The 13,628-nt window shown below is 57.2% G+C and overlaps 1 protein-coding gene across 32 annotated transcripts in view; it reads left to right on the top strand.

The window, feature by feature from the left end:
- The first annotated feature begins 806 nt into the window (after positions 1–806).
- Positions 807–13,628, top strand: part of MAP2 (microtubule associated protein 2) — a 346,649-nt gene continuing 333,827 nt past the window's right edge. For 28 of the 32 annotated variants that reach the window (XM_064163865.1, XM_064163881.1, XM_064163872.1 and 25 more), the window contains exon 1: positions 807–904. The gene's annotated coding sequence lies outside the window, so the exon portion shown is untranslated. The remainder of the gene's footprint in view (positions 905–13,628) is intronic. The other 4 variants (XM_064163895.1, XM_064163896.1, XM_064163893.1 and 1 more) reach the window with 2 other exon arrangements.

Genomic DNA, 13,628 nt, shown 5'->3' on the forward strand with positions numbered 1-13,628 from the left:
GGTTGGGATTCTGACAGACTGGTTTTGTGCTCACTCGGCTTTTAACAGAGCCATTAGATTGGCTCGTTTAGGGAAGAGAAGAGGGCAGAGAACACCACGTCACTTTTTCCCGGCAAAGGGAACCCAAGCGAGGTGATGCTGATGAGCAAGGGCGAGGTGAGCCGGTGCTGCAGCCCCACCACAGCGGCGGCATCGCACGCCAGGATGACTTTGCCCTTGTCTGCTTTTACGGAACACGGCAACTGTAGCTGAAGTTCCGAAGGGCTGAGGAGGAAAGTTCAAGCCTGAGAAGCCGGTAAGTGACGAAGTAAATAGGCTGTCTTTGCTTGCTGGATGCCGGGGAACGGCCGGGGAGCTCGGTCCGAAGTTGGCAGCAGAGCAGTTTCCGAGGGGCTGTGGAAGCGCCTCCCAAGCGGAGGTTAGCAGAGGTTGGCTTGAGCCAACTTGGAAGGCGCACACGAAGTCTGGCGAGGGAGCTTCGGGATGCTTCTGTGCGGCGGCGCGGGCAGCCGGAGCCAGGGCAGGGCTGAGGCCAGCCGCGCCGGAGCACCGCACGCCGCCACGTACCCGCCTCGCCCCAGCGCCCAGGTACCGGGCCGGCCGCGGGACCCCTCCGCAATGCAGGGGCCGCTGCGGGCGGCTGGCAGGGCAGGGGCGGGGCGGGGCGGCGGGCAGGGGCGGGCAGGGGCCGTCCGCCGCTCCTGCCGCCGCGGGGCCCCTGCGGGAGCGGCGCCGGGGCCGGGGCGGGGCCGGGGGCGGGGCCGGGAGGCGGGTCCCGGGGGCTGGCGGCGCGCAGGCGGCCGCGTCCCGGCGACAGCCCCGAGAGCGGCGGGGCGGGCACGGCGCGGCGCCTCCTCTCTGCCCCTCAGCGCGTCCCGGTGCCGGCAGCCGCCGCGGCGCTCAGGTAAGGACCCTCCCGCGTCGCTGCCCTGCTGCGGACGGGCTGCGGGCGGCTGGCTGGGCGGGTGGCGGCGAGTTCCGCAGCCCGGGGCGGGGGGTGCCCGTCGGAAGAAGCGGAGGAGGACCACGGCGGGGGCTGTGCCGGGAGCCGCTGTGGACCGTTGGGTGCGGGGGGGAGGCTGGGTCGCGTCGCTCTGCCCGCGTTCCCCTCAGCCCGGCGCGGACGGAGGGCGGCCCCGGGCCGAAGATAGCAGCCCTCTGGCCCCGGCGGACCTCACGGGGGTAAAAGCGGCTCCTCGGTGACGCCTGCTTTGTGTCGGTGGGAGCAGTGGGCTTCAGCCGTCTGCCCGCGAGGGTTCCGAGCATCTCTAGGCTGTAAAAGCCTCTAAGGGATGTAACCTTCTGTCCTCTCCTGCCCCCACCCCTAAGCTCCTCTGAAGGGATCTGTAAGGCTGAACAAAGAACCTTGTGTGAGACAAGGGGGTGCGATGGCTGCAAGCGCTTTTAACGTGCATCGGGGAGGGCGAGGAGGAGGTGGGGGAGGACGATACGGCGGGACACGACCGTTAGTATAATCCCCTCTGTGGAATGGACGAGGCAGGGCGAGGAAGCAAGTGTGTCCGGGGAGGCTGGCAGGCGCAGCGAGGCGGCGGAGAACAAAGCCTTTTTATGTAAGCGCAAACGATGCCGAACGAGCCGCGCTTGAGCTGCCGCAGGTACGAGCCGCGGGGAGCGCAGGCGGCTCCGCCGCGCCGGCAGCCTGCGCCCGAGATGGATTTTGCCGAAATAAAGACTGCTTGCCTCAGTTTGTGGTGTGGATGTTTGACACGCTCATGACGCCCTGCCCTCTGAGTAACGCGATGCGGCTCCTGAAACACCTTCGGGAGAGAAAGGAGGTGTGCCGCATACCGAGAGACTTGCGTTCGCCAGGCAAGCTACCGACGTCGTTCGCTTCCCAGAGCTAAGCACCGACTTGGGGGTTTTCCTCTGATTAAAGGACACTCCCCACTTTGCTGGTGGGTTTTTCAGGTGGGCTTCTTCCTGATATCAAGCTGCAGGCTTTCACATGTATGTGGTCACTAACATCAAATCGTACCGTCATGCATACCTGTACGTCTGGCTGATTCTAGGTCTCTAGCATCCCTTGTTATAGCTCTGTCACGCCTTTTGTGGCTGTGTCAATAAATCTTAATCCATTCCTTCTCAAAAAAACCCACCCCTTGTGCTGCTAGGGGAACAGCAAACCTGTCTCCTTTGTCTGAAGGATTCTACCTCGAAAAACTGAGGCACATATTCCATTTATTCCCATTTCCTCCCCAAACCTTAGGGTTTTTTTCTCTTTGGAAGGACCTGCTTCTTTTCACCTGTGCTGATCAGTTTCTTCCCATTTCCTCCCCAAACCTTAGGGTTTTTTTCTCTTTGGAAGGACCTGCTTCTTTTCACCTGTGCTGATCAGTTTCTTCCCATTTCCTCCCCAAACCTTGAGATTTTATTTCTCTTTGAAAAGACCTGCTCCTTTTCACCTGTGCTGATCAGTTTCTTCCCATTTCCTCCCCAATCCTGGAGGGTATTTTCTCTTTGGAAGGACCTGCTCCTTTTCACCTGTGCTGATCAGTTTCTTCCCATTTCCTCCCCAATCCTGGAGGGTATTTTCTCTTTGGAAGGACCTGCTCCTTTTCACCTGTGCTGGTTTAGACTTGCAGGGATGTCTAGACTGCAGATCTCATAGCCAGTGCACCCGAGAAGAGGCTCAGCTGCAGGATGTGTTTGTTTTCTCTTGTTTCCCTCCTTACTGGATGACATGATCACAGCATCTCAGCCCTTGCTGGGTAGAGAGGGGGAATGTGCTGATAGAGCACTACCCAGTGAAGTTATCCCTGCCAATACTTCTCAGATCACTAAGAAGTGATTCACCAAGAGCCAGGGAATAGGCACCTTGCCTTGCATCTGCTAAAAGCCCTTGTCAGTTAACATCCAGTTGGTGGGTGGGTCTGTCTTTCTGCTGCTAGTGTTCTGCAAGTGGGATGGATAAATACAGCTGAGAGTCACCCTTTTGTCACCTAGCTTAGGCACTCACTGAATATTTCCTGTCACCCACTCTGGTGGTTCACTCAGCAGTGGGGAGGTCTGGAACATAAACCCTGTGAGGAGAGGCTGAGGGAGCTGGAGGTGTTTAGCTTGAAGAGGACGAGGCTTAGGGGCAGACCTCATTGCTCTCTACAACTACCTTAAGGATGGCTGTAGCCAGGTGGGGTTGGGCTCAGCTGCCAGGCAAGCAGCAATAGAAGAAAGGGACAGTGTGAAGCTGTGCCAGGGCAGGTCTAGGCTGGATGTTGTTAGGAAGTTGTTGTCAGAGAGAGTGATTGGCATTGGAATGGGCTGCGCAGGGAGGTGGTGGAGTTACTGTGCCTGGAGGTGTTGCAGCCAAGCCTGGCTGGGGCACTTAGTGCCATGGTCTGGTTGGTTGGGCAGGGCTGGGTGCTAGGTTGGGCTGGCTTGAGCCTGGAGCTCTCTTCCAACCTGCCTGATTCTGTGATTCTAGTCGTAATGTGGCCCCAGACTCTTGTTGCTCAGGCAGTTACAGGTGAGCTAAACTAAGACCCTGAAGATAATCTAGTGAGCTGTGAAGTGTGGAAGTGAAACACAGGGGTGAGCCCCATGCAGCATGGCTCAGGCGAGAGGGGAGGCTTCAGCAGCCAGGTGCAGTGCCATAAGCTCTATCTCCTCATCTCTTTACCCGAGGGGCAGGATTTGGTTAAGAGAACTTTCCAGTGCGTCGCACCCGTATTGCGTGCTGCCTGTGGGTGTTTGGGTGAAGCCAGAGAGCTGTCATCCTGAGAATAAAGAGTTGCTGTTCCTGCGTGGGGAACGGGGAGGGCAGCTCGTGGTGCTTACCGTGCAGTTTGTTACGTAAAGCAGCCTTTACAGCCTCGACTTCAGAGGTGTTGATGTAATTGTCAGGGTATGCCGTGGCAGTGCCGCTGAGCTGCCTCCTGACAATAAAGAACAAGTCATGGTTCTGCCACCCCCCGAGGGGCTCTGCCGAGGCAGGGCTGGTCTGATGGCAGCACTCGCTGAATGAAGTGCCGCAGTCCGTGTGCTAGGAGCTCCCTAGCTGCTGGATGCTTTCCCAGCACACCTTCCAGCCTCTGTCATGCTGCTTTTGGACCCTTCCCCAGGCTGCATACCTCAGAGGAAATGCTTGCTGCGTGCACTGACACCAGGGAGGGCTCCAGCCCCTCCAGCTCTTGCCCCTTACTCAACTGTCTGAGCTGTGGACCTGTCTAGAAACAACCTAAACAGAGGAAGAGGTGGGCGAGGCCCATGGCAGGCTCTGCTGGAGTGTTTCAGTCATCACCCCCAATTGTGGCACGCCAGGCACACGTTGAAAATGGATTTGTTTTCTTAAAGGGGTGGGAATGGGGAGGAATTACAAGAGAAGAAAGAATTTGGGTTGTGAGGAGTTGATGGTGATGGCTCTCAGGGATGTACCTCTTTGTTTCTGGATAGGCTATGAAGTCACAAGGCACTGACAGCTCCCAGTGCAGCCGCAGCCTCTGTGAGATCTGAGATCTGCTGTGGTGGGACAAATGACAGCGTCAGAAAGGAGAAGGAAAACAAACAGGTTCTCATAGGGCTTCTTTATAAACTGTGGTTCAACCCAAAGGCATGAGTTCCTTCAGGGTCTTCACTTATAGCACTGGCAGTGACTGTGCTGAGAACTGACCTGGGAGAACCTTGGTTCACGGCAGGAAGCAGTCAAAATCACCCTTTGAGTTTAATGTGGATCTCCAAAGAGGCCCATGGGTCATTTGACAGCAAGCTAGGAGCAGCTGTGGAGCTGTTGGAGGGTAGGAGAGCCCTGCAGAGGGACCTGGCCAGGCTGGATGGGTGGGCAGAGGCCAATTCGATGAGATTGAAGAAGGCCAAGTGCAGGGTTCTGCACTTTGGCCACAACAACCCCAAGCAGCACTACAGGCTGGAGCCAGAGTGGCTGAGAGCAGGCAGGCAGAGAGGGAGCTGGGGGTGCTGGTAGAGAGGAGCTGCAGAGGAGGCAGCAGTGCCCAGGTGGGCAGCAGAGCCAGTGGCATCCTGGGCTGGCTGAGGAGCAGTGTGGGCAGCAGGACAAGGGAGGTTGTTGTGCCCCTGTGCTCAGCACCGCTCAGGCCACCCCTGGAGTGCTGTGCCCAGTTGTGGGCTCCTGAATTGCAGAGAGCTGCTGAGGTGCTGGAAGGTGTTGAGAGAAGGGCAGCAAGGCTGGGGAGGGGCCTGGAGCAGAGCCCTGTGAGGAGAGGCTGAGGGAGCTGGGGGGGTGCAGCCTGCAGCAGAGGAGGCTCAGGGCAGAGCTCATTGCTGTCTGCAGCTGCCTGCAGGGAGGCTGTAGCCAGGTGGGGTTGGGCTCTGCTGCCAGGCAGCCAGGGACAGAAGAAGGGGCCAGAGTGTGAAGCTGTGCCAGGGCAGGTCTAGGCTGGCTGTGAGGAGGAAGTTGTTGTCAGAGAGAGTGATTGGCACTGGAATGGGCTGCCCAGGGAGGTGGTGGAGTGGCTGTGGCTGGAGGTGTTGCAGCCAAGCCTGGCTGGGGCACTTAGTGCCATGGTGTGGTTGGTTGGGCAGGGCTGGGTGCTAGGTTGGGCTGGCTGAGCTTGGAGCTCTCTTTCAGCCTGCTTGATTCTATGATTCTGTGATTTGTAGCTGGAGCCTCACCTAGACAGGGACTAGGGAGTGGTGCAGTTAATGTGCATGTGAATCAGAGCCTGAAATTTGGAAAGGGTGTGATATCCTCAGGTCCTAGGAGCAGAGGACTTCCTCATGTCCCTTCTAAGCAGACTGATCTGATGCTCTGGCTATTTTTGTTCGTGTTGCTTCCTTAACCTCCATGAGTGTGCTTGCTGAAGAAACAGGATTACGCATGGGCTGGTAGGTGGAATTGTTCTTCAAGGCTCAAGGATGCTCACTTTGGTCCATCTGGATTTATTCAGTTGTTTAAATGCATTGCTTAATTGCCCTTGAAAGTCAGCCCTGAGCACATTTGGAAGTTAATCGTGGTTTGAATGGAGAAGGGAATGTTTTAGCTGGAAAAAGGCAGATCAGGGCACATGGCCTTGGCTGTGGAAAAGCCTTGTGCCAACTACCTTCAGAGAGGGTGAGGAGATGAGCAATGCTCCATGAAGTGGTTGGGTTCTTATCCCTTCCCAAACACACATACACTGTGGCAGGCTTGTTTAGGGCTGCTGCTTTCTTCTTCTGCTCTTCTGCTGCCTGCTAGCAGCAGTCCTGTAGTGCATCCCAGGGAAGGAAATACAGCACAAGGCTGATTTGCTTAGGGTGGAGTGGTTGAAAAGGCTGCTGGTGGAAACAGAAGTGGTTTCCTTAAGGTGTCTGCCTCACCAGAAGAAAAAGGCTTTTATTTGATGCAAAGCTCAAGAGGAACCTGCAGGGTGAGTGCAGCCCAGACACAACCCTGTGCTGGGCTGCAGCAAGAGCAGTGTGGGCAGCAGGGCAAGGGAGGGGATTCTGCCCCTTGGCTCTGCTCTCCTCAGACCCCACCTGCAGTCCTGGGTGCAGTTCTGGAGCCCCCAGCAGAGGAGGGACATTGAACTGTTGGAACGAGTCCAGAGGAGGCCACCAAGATGCTGAGAGGGCTGCAAAGATCACATTGGGTGATTCTGTGCTCCACAACCTCCCTGGAGGTGTTCAAGGCCAGGTCGGATGAGACCTTGAGCAACCTGCTCTAATGGGAGGTGTCCCTGCCTGTGGCAGGGGCTTGGAACTGGCTGATCCTTGAGGTCCCTTCCAACCTAAGCCATTCTATGATTTCATGGGTAGGTTTAATCACAGCTTATGCTACTACTATGCTGTTGTAGAAGGAGATTCAATGTGACATTTGTAATTGCTTTCTAGGTACTGGAGGAAGGGACTGATGCATCCATGGGGATAATTTGGATTGCTGTGGCCACATGGGTGGACTGTGCTAGCTGTTAAGAAGATTTGAGGTCCTGATTGACCCATTTTACTTTAACACTAATTGTTTGCTGCTGTGTTAAGGAGAAAAGATGAGCTAATGCTGTTGCTCCTTATGGTTTTACACTGGCTGCTGGTTCAGTGGTCTCACAGATGAAACTGATCTTTGTTCTTTTGTCTTGACTAGGGAGGTGATAGGAGCCCATGACTGGCACTCCAAATGATGGTGGTGAAGCTGTCTGCAGCTGCCTGAAGGGAGGCTGTAGCCAGGTGGGGTTGGGCTCTGCTGCCAGGCAGCCAGCAGCAGAATAAGGGGACACAGCCGCAAGCTGTGCCATGGCAGGTCTAGGCTGGATGTGAGGAGGAAGTTGTTGTCAGAGAGAGTGATTGGCATTGGAATGGGCTGCCCAGGGAGGTGGTGGAGTGGCTGTGGCTGGAGGTGTTGCAGCCAAGGTTGGCTGGGGCACTTAGTGCCATGGTGTGGTTGGTTGGGCAGGGCTGGGTGCTAGGTTGGGCTGGCTGAGCTTGGAGCTCTCTTCCAACCTGCTTGATTCTATGATAAGGAGGCATCAGCTTCAGGGTGCTGGTGTTCCTGCTCAGTGTCCTGCTTCTTTGCTAGGCTGCCAGTTCAGAAGGGCCTAGGGTGAAAAGCTGAGGCTTGGAGCAAGCTCAGCAATATAAGGATTGATCAAATCTCTTTGTTTTCTCTAGTCTGTGAGACAGGTTAGTGCTGGTTGATGGTTGTCATGATACAATATAGTATTTCCCTTAACATTCTAAAGTCTTTGCTTTTCCAACCTTCTGTCATGTGGGGTTTTTTTGCATGAGGGGGACATGGCCTCTTATGCTAATCAGGGATGTTAAGTGGAGAAAATCAATGTAGCTGTGTTGAATTCATTGGATCTGCACCTGACTCTCCCCATCTGGAAGAAGACAATGCCCCTTTCAGCTCTGTTTGCTCATTATTTCTCATTATGGGCTGTGCCTGGCTTGAAAGCAGCCCTGGGGAGAGGGACTTAGGGGTGCTGCTGGAGGAGAAGCTCCACATGAGCCAGCAGTGTGCACTTGCAGCCCAGAGAGCAACCAGAGCCTGGGCTGCATCCAGAGCAGTGTGGGCAGCAGGGCCAGGGAGGGGATTCTGCCCCTCTGCACTGCTCTGCTGAGTCCCTACCTGGAGCAGTGTGCCCAGCTCTGGAGCCCCTGGGACAGGAAAGGTCTGGAGGTGCTGGAAGGTGTCCAGAGAAGGGCCATGAGGATGCTCAGAGGGCTGGAGCTGCTCTGCTGTGGGGACAGGCTGAGAGAGAGAAGGCTCCGAGGTGACCTTATTGTGGCCTTTCAGAATCTGAAGTGGGCTACAAGAAAGCTGCTGAGGGACTTGTTAGGGTGTCAGGGAGTGATAGGAGTGGCAGGGGATGGATCCAAGCTAGAGGAGGGCAGATTGAGCTTGGATGCTAGGAAGAAGTTCTTCCCCATGAGGATGGTGGGCAACCTGTGCCAGTGTCTCAGGGAGGTGGTGGAAGCCTCTTCCCTGGAGGTATTTAAGGCCAGGCTGGATGAGGCTCTGGGCAAGCTGATCCAGTGTGAGGTGTCCCTGCCCATGGAGGAGGGTTGGAACTGGATGATCCTTGGGGTTGTTTCCATCCCTGACAGGTCTATGATTCTATGGTTATTCGAAATTTGGGGTACCTCTTCTCGTCAGGACAAAGCAACTGCTTATACCTGTGAATTCTTAAGCTATAAATTTCTAGATAGAATTCAGCCCTTCTGGCAAATTCTGCCCCTACAGGTACAGCCTACACTTCTGGGTACAGGGAGCTGAGAAATGTTTCTATCTCATGTTGGTCAATCCCCTGGAAGAAGCAGGAATAGCTTTCTCTTAGAACTTGTGGTAGAACCATAGAATCAGGCAGGCTGGAAGAGAGCTCCAAGCTCAGCCAGCCCAACCTAGCACCCAGCCCTGCCCAACCAACCACACCATGGCACTAAGTGCCCCAGCCAGGCTTGGCTGCAACACCTCCAGCCACAGCCACTCCACCACCTCCCTGGGCAGCCCATTCCAATGCCAATCACTCTCTCTGACAACAACTTCCTCCTCACAGCCAGCCTAGACCTGCCCTGGCACAGCTTCAGACTCTGGCCCCTTCTTCTGTCCCTGGCTGCCTGGCAGCAGAGCCCAACCCCCCCTGGCTACAGCCTCCCTGCAGGCAGCTGCAGACAGCAATGAGCTCTGCCCTCAGCCTCCTCTGCTGCAGGCTGCACAACCCCAGCTCCCTCAGCCTCTCCTCACAGGGCTCTGCTCCAGGCCCCTCCCCAGCCTTGCTGCCCTTCTCTCAACACCTTCCAGCACCTCAACAGCTCTCTGCAACTCAGGAGCCCACAACTGGACACAGCACTCAAGCTGTGGCCTGAGCAGTTCTGGAGCCCCTGATACAGGAAAGGTCTGGAGGTGCTGGAAGGTGTCCAGAGAAGGGCCACGAGGGTGATCAGAGGCTGGAGCTGCTGTGCTCTGGGGACAGGCTGAGAGAGTTGGGGCTGTACAGTCTGGAGAGGAGAAAGCTCCAAGGAGACCTTACAAGGGAAGAATAACCTCCCTTGTCTAGCTCTAATGCAGTTAGACCTTGGTAGCTCCCTGTGCATGGAGCCCGTGGAGCTTTGCTTCTCTGTTCATGCAGCTTTGCCATCCTGTCCCCCGAGGGAGAGCTGAACCCACGTCCAGTAGCTGTCTGCAGAACTCGCTGTGTGCAGCCTCTGGGGAACGACACAGACCCCCCCCAGGCTAACCCCAACCAACCCAGAAGTGGCACTCAGCTCATGTCAGCTCACTTAGCAGCCTGTAATTACAAGGCCTACTGATTGGGCTCATCCTGTGTGACCACTCTGCTTCCTGGGGGGAACGACAGGCGCTGGCTGCCGACGTCAGCTCGGAGCTCTTGGTTCTGTTGTGCTGCATATACAGCATCTGGGACTGGGGGGAGCCACCCACGGCCCTGGGCGAGCTGGGCCAGGAGGTGTACCCCAAAGGAGAGGAACCAGAAGCACTTGTACAGAACTGGAGGTCAAATGGAAGGAGTGTCCTGCTCTAGGGTAGGGTGTCCCTGCCTGTGGCAGGGGGGTTGGAACTGGCTGCTCCTTGTGCTCCCTTCCAACCCTGTCTGAGTCTGTGATTCCGTTAACCAAAGTAAACAGCAGTACAGACTCACAGCACCTTAGAGGCTGGAAGGCACCTCCAGAGATGATCCAGTCCAAGCCCCTGCCAAAGGCAGCATCACCCAGGGCAGTGCACACAGGAGTGCATCTACAGCAGCTGCTAGAACTGCTGCCTTGCTGTGCCAAACCTGCCCCATCTCAAGAGGGTCTGACCTTGGGTGAACAACGTTAGAAGAGATCTCAAACTAGGCAGTGGTAGGAGCACTGCAGTGCTTTGGAAGGGAGCTGGGGTGATGGTTTTGAAACTCCCAGGCCTGGTGCACATTTTGTCCAGCAGTGGACAGCAGAAAGTGCTGTGAGCCTTTGGAACTGGCCTGGCTGCTTTACTGATGGCCAGAACCCCAGAGCTGCTGGCCAGGAGCACAGATCTGCATGGATTGGCCTCCTCTAGGCAGCTCTGCCATGCTCTCACCCTGCTGTGCCTAGCAGAGCCTCAGCTGGCTCTGAGCTACAGCTAAGGCTTCTTGGCAGAGCTGTAGAGGTGGGAAGGGACCTGCAGAGATCACCCAGCCCAACCCCCTGCCACAAGCAGCATCACCCAGGGGAGCCCACACAGGAGTGCACCCAGCTGGGCTCTGACAGGCTCCAGAGCAGGAGGCTCCACAGCCTCTCTGGGCAGCCTGCTCCAGGGCTCCTGCACCCTCACTGCAAAGAAGTCTCTCCTCATGCTGAGGTGAAACCTTCTCTGTTCCACTTTGTGCATTGCTCCTTGGCTCATTGCTGTGCACCACCCAAAAGAGCTTGGCCCCCTCCCCTTGGCCCCCACCCCTCAGCTACTGCTAGACACTGATCAGATCCCTCTCAGCCTTCTCCTCTCCAGCCTGAACAGCCCCAGGGCTCTCAGTCTCTCTGCACAGGGAGGTGCTCAAGTCCTGCAGTCATCCTCTGGCTCTCTGCTGGACTCTCTCCAGCAGGTCTCTGTCTCTCCTGAACTGGGGAGCCCCAAACTGGACACAGTATCCCCAGGGCAGAGCAGAGGGGGAGAAGAACCTCCCCAGCCCTGCTGGCCACACTTTCCCTGCTGCCCCCCAGGATGCCATTGCCTCTCTTGGGCACAAGGGCACATTTTCACTTTTTATTCCCCTGTTTTGTGTAGAAGTGAGCTGTGTCACCTGTTAAAGCTGCTGTAGTCCATGGCAAGGGGCCAGACCTTAAGTGGAAGGACTCCCTTAACCCCTTGGAGCAGTCTGAGGGGGGAGCTGTGTGCGGGCAGCCTCTTTTCTGTGCTCGCTCTGGCAGTGCCTGCTCCACAACCTCTGGTTGGAAGGAGGATTGTGGCCGTTTGAGCTGGTCCTCTAGCTCAGACACAGGGGAGAGATGAACACTCCAGGGATAGGCCACATAATGGCAACAATAGATAAATTACTATAATTTCATTGGAGCATCAGGAACTTAATGTCTAGAAGCACAGTTTGTTCTCCCCCTTCTCCCGCTGGCTTCTGCTGCTGCAGCTTCGCCTATCTTCCCCGGCTGCTGTTTTGGCTACTGCTGCTTCTGCCTCCCGCTGGCTTCTGCTGCTGCAGCTTCGCCTATCTTCCCCGGCTGCTGTTTTGGCTACTGCTGCTTCTGCAGCTTCCCCTATCTTCCCCGGCTGCTGTTTTGGCTACTGCTGCTTCTGCAGCTTCCCCTATCTTCCCCGGCTGCTGTTTTGGCTACTGCTGCTTCTGCAGCTTCGCCTATCTTCCCCGGCTGCTGTTTTGGCTACTGCTGCTTCTGCAGCTTCGCCTATCTTCCCCGGCTGCTGTTTTGGCTACTGCTGCTTCTGCAGCTCCCCTATCTTCCCCGGCTGCTGTTTTGGCTACTGCTGCTTCTGCAGCTTCGCCTATCTTCCCCGGCTGCTGTTTTGGCTACTGCTGCTTCTGCAGCTTTGCCTATCTTCCCCGGCTGCTGTTTTGGCTACTGCTGCTTCTGCAGCTTCGCCTATCTTCCCCGGCTGCTGTTTTGGCTACTGCTGCTTCTGCAGCTTTCGCCTATCTTCCCCGGCTGCTGTTTTGGCTACTGCTGCTTCTGCAGCTTTGCCTATCTTCCCCGGCTGCTGTTTTGGCTACTGCTGCTTCTGCAGCTTCGCCTATCTTCCCCAGCTGCTGTTTTGGCTACTGCTGCTTCTGCAGCTTCGCCTATCTTCCCTGGCTGCTGTTTTGGCTACTGCTGCTTCTGCTGCTTTGCCACCACTCGACCCCTCCCCCATCTCCCTTAAGGTTATTGTATTGCTTTTTTTCCCTTCCTTCCTTCTCTAGTTATTATCTCTCTTTACATTGTTATACTATAAGAAAATACACTTTCATCGTTCCCTGACTTTCAAAAAAGAAGGGGGGTTTGTGGTGTGAATTTTCTTCCCGGGGGAGGGATCAGCCCAAACCCGGGACAAGGATGCAGGTGCGGGTCCGAGTCCTGGTTAGCCGGGAGGCTGCTGCTGGCCAAGCAGCTCGTGTGGAGCCGAGGCACTGCGTTCTGCAGCGGCCAGGCTGGAGCAGAAAGGTCTGGTCCCCCCCCGGGGCTTTTGCCTGCGCTCTGGACCTGGGGCCGCGGGCTGCAGCGCAGTGACTGCCAGGCCAGCAGCAGGCTCTTGCCAGCAGTCACATCCTCCCGCTGCCAGCTGCCAGGCAGGGAGACCCCACGGCCCTCCAGAGCCCCCGTCCTGGCCTTGCCGCTGCTGCCAGGGCTCCTGGTGTTGTGGGGGCAGGGAATTACCGCGCCGAGGCAGGAGCATACCGGAGAGCTGCGTTACTGCTCTGTCCCCAGGGGCCAAACGCTCACCCCGGCTGAGCCCGGCCGGCCGAAGGGCAGGCCCAGGGGCTTGCCCACTGCCCTCGCAAAAGCCCTCCGGGGCCCCTGCAGGCCACTCGAGCTGCATAAAGGCGATGCTTATGGTGGGAAGCGTCCAAGGCAGGGACGGGTCCGGCCCTCAGGCGCTTGCCCCTCGCAGCGCCAGGGGACTCCTTCCGCAGGAGCTGCCCAGGCAGACCCCAGGGCGGGCAGCAGCCCTGCATTCATACCCTGCCTGGGCACAGAGCAGAGCCCTCAGGCAGAACCCAGGGCGGGCAGCACCCCTGCATTCATACCCTGCCTGGGCACAGAGCAGAGCCCTCAGGCAGAACCCAGGGCGGGCAGCACCCCTGCATTCATACCCTGCCTGGGCACAGAGCAGAGCCCTCAGGCAGACCCCAGGGCGGGCAGCACCCCTGCATTCATACCCTGCCTGGGCACAGAGCAGAGCCCTCAGGCAGACCCCAGGGCAGGCAGCACCCCTGCATTCATACCCTGCCTGGGCACAGAGCACAGCCGAGCACAGGCAGACCCCAGGGCGGGCAGCACCCCTGCATTTGTACCCTGCCTGGGCACAGAGCAGAGCTCTCAGGCAGACCCCAGGGCGGGCAGCACCCCTGCATTTGTACCCTGCCTGGGCACAGAGCAGAGCCCTCAGGCAGACCCCAGAGCGGGCAGCACCCCTGCATTCATACCCTGCCTGGGCACAGAGCAGAGCCCTCAGGCAGACCCCAGAGCGGGCAGCACCCCTGCATTCATACCCTGCCTGGGCACCCAGAGCACAGCTGAGCACA

The sequence above is a fragment of the Pogoniulus pusillus genome, chromosome 24 (assembly GCF_015220805.1).
Source record: "Pogoniulus pusillus isolate bPogPus1 chromosome 24, bPogPus1.pri, whole genome shotgun sequence".
NCBI classification, from domain to species: Eukaryota; Metazoa; Chordata; class Aves; order Piciformes; family Lybiidae; genus Pogoniulus; species Pogoniulus pusillus.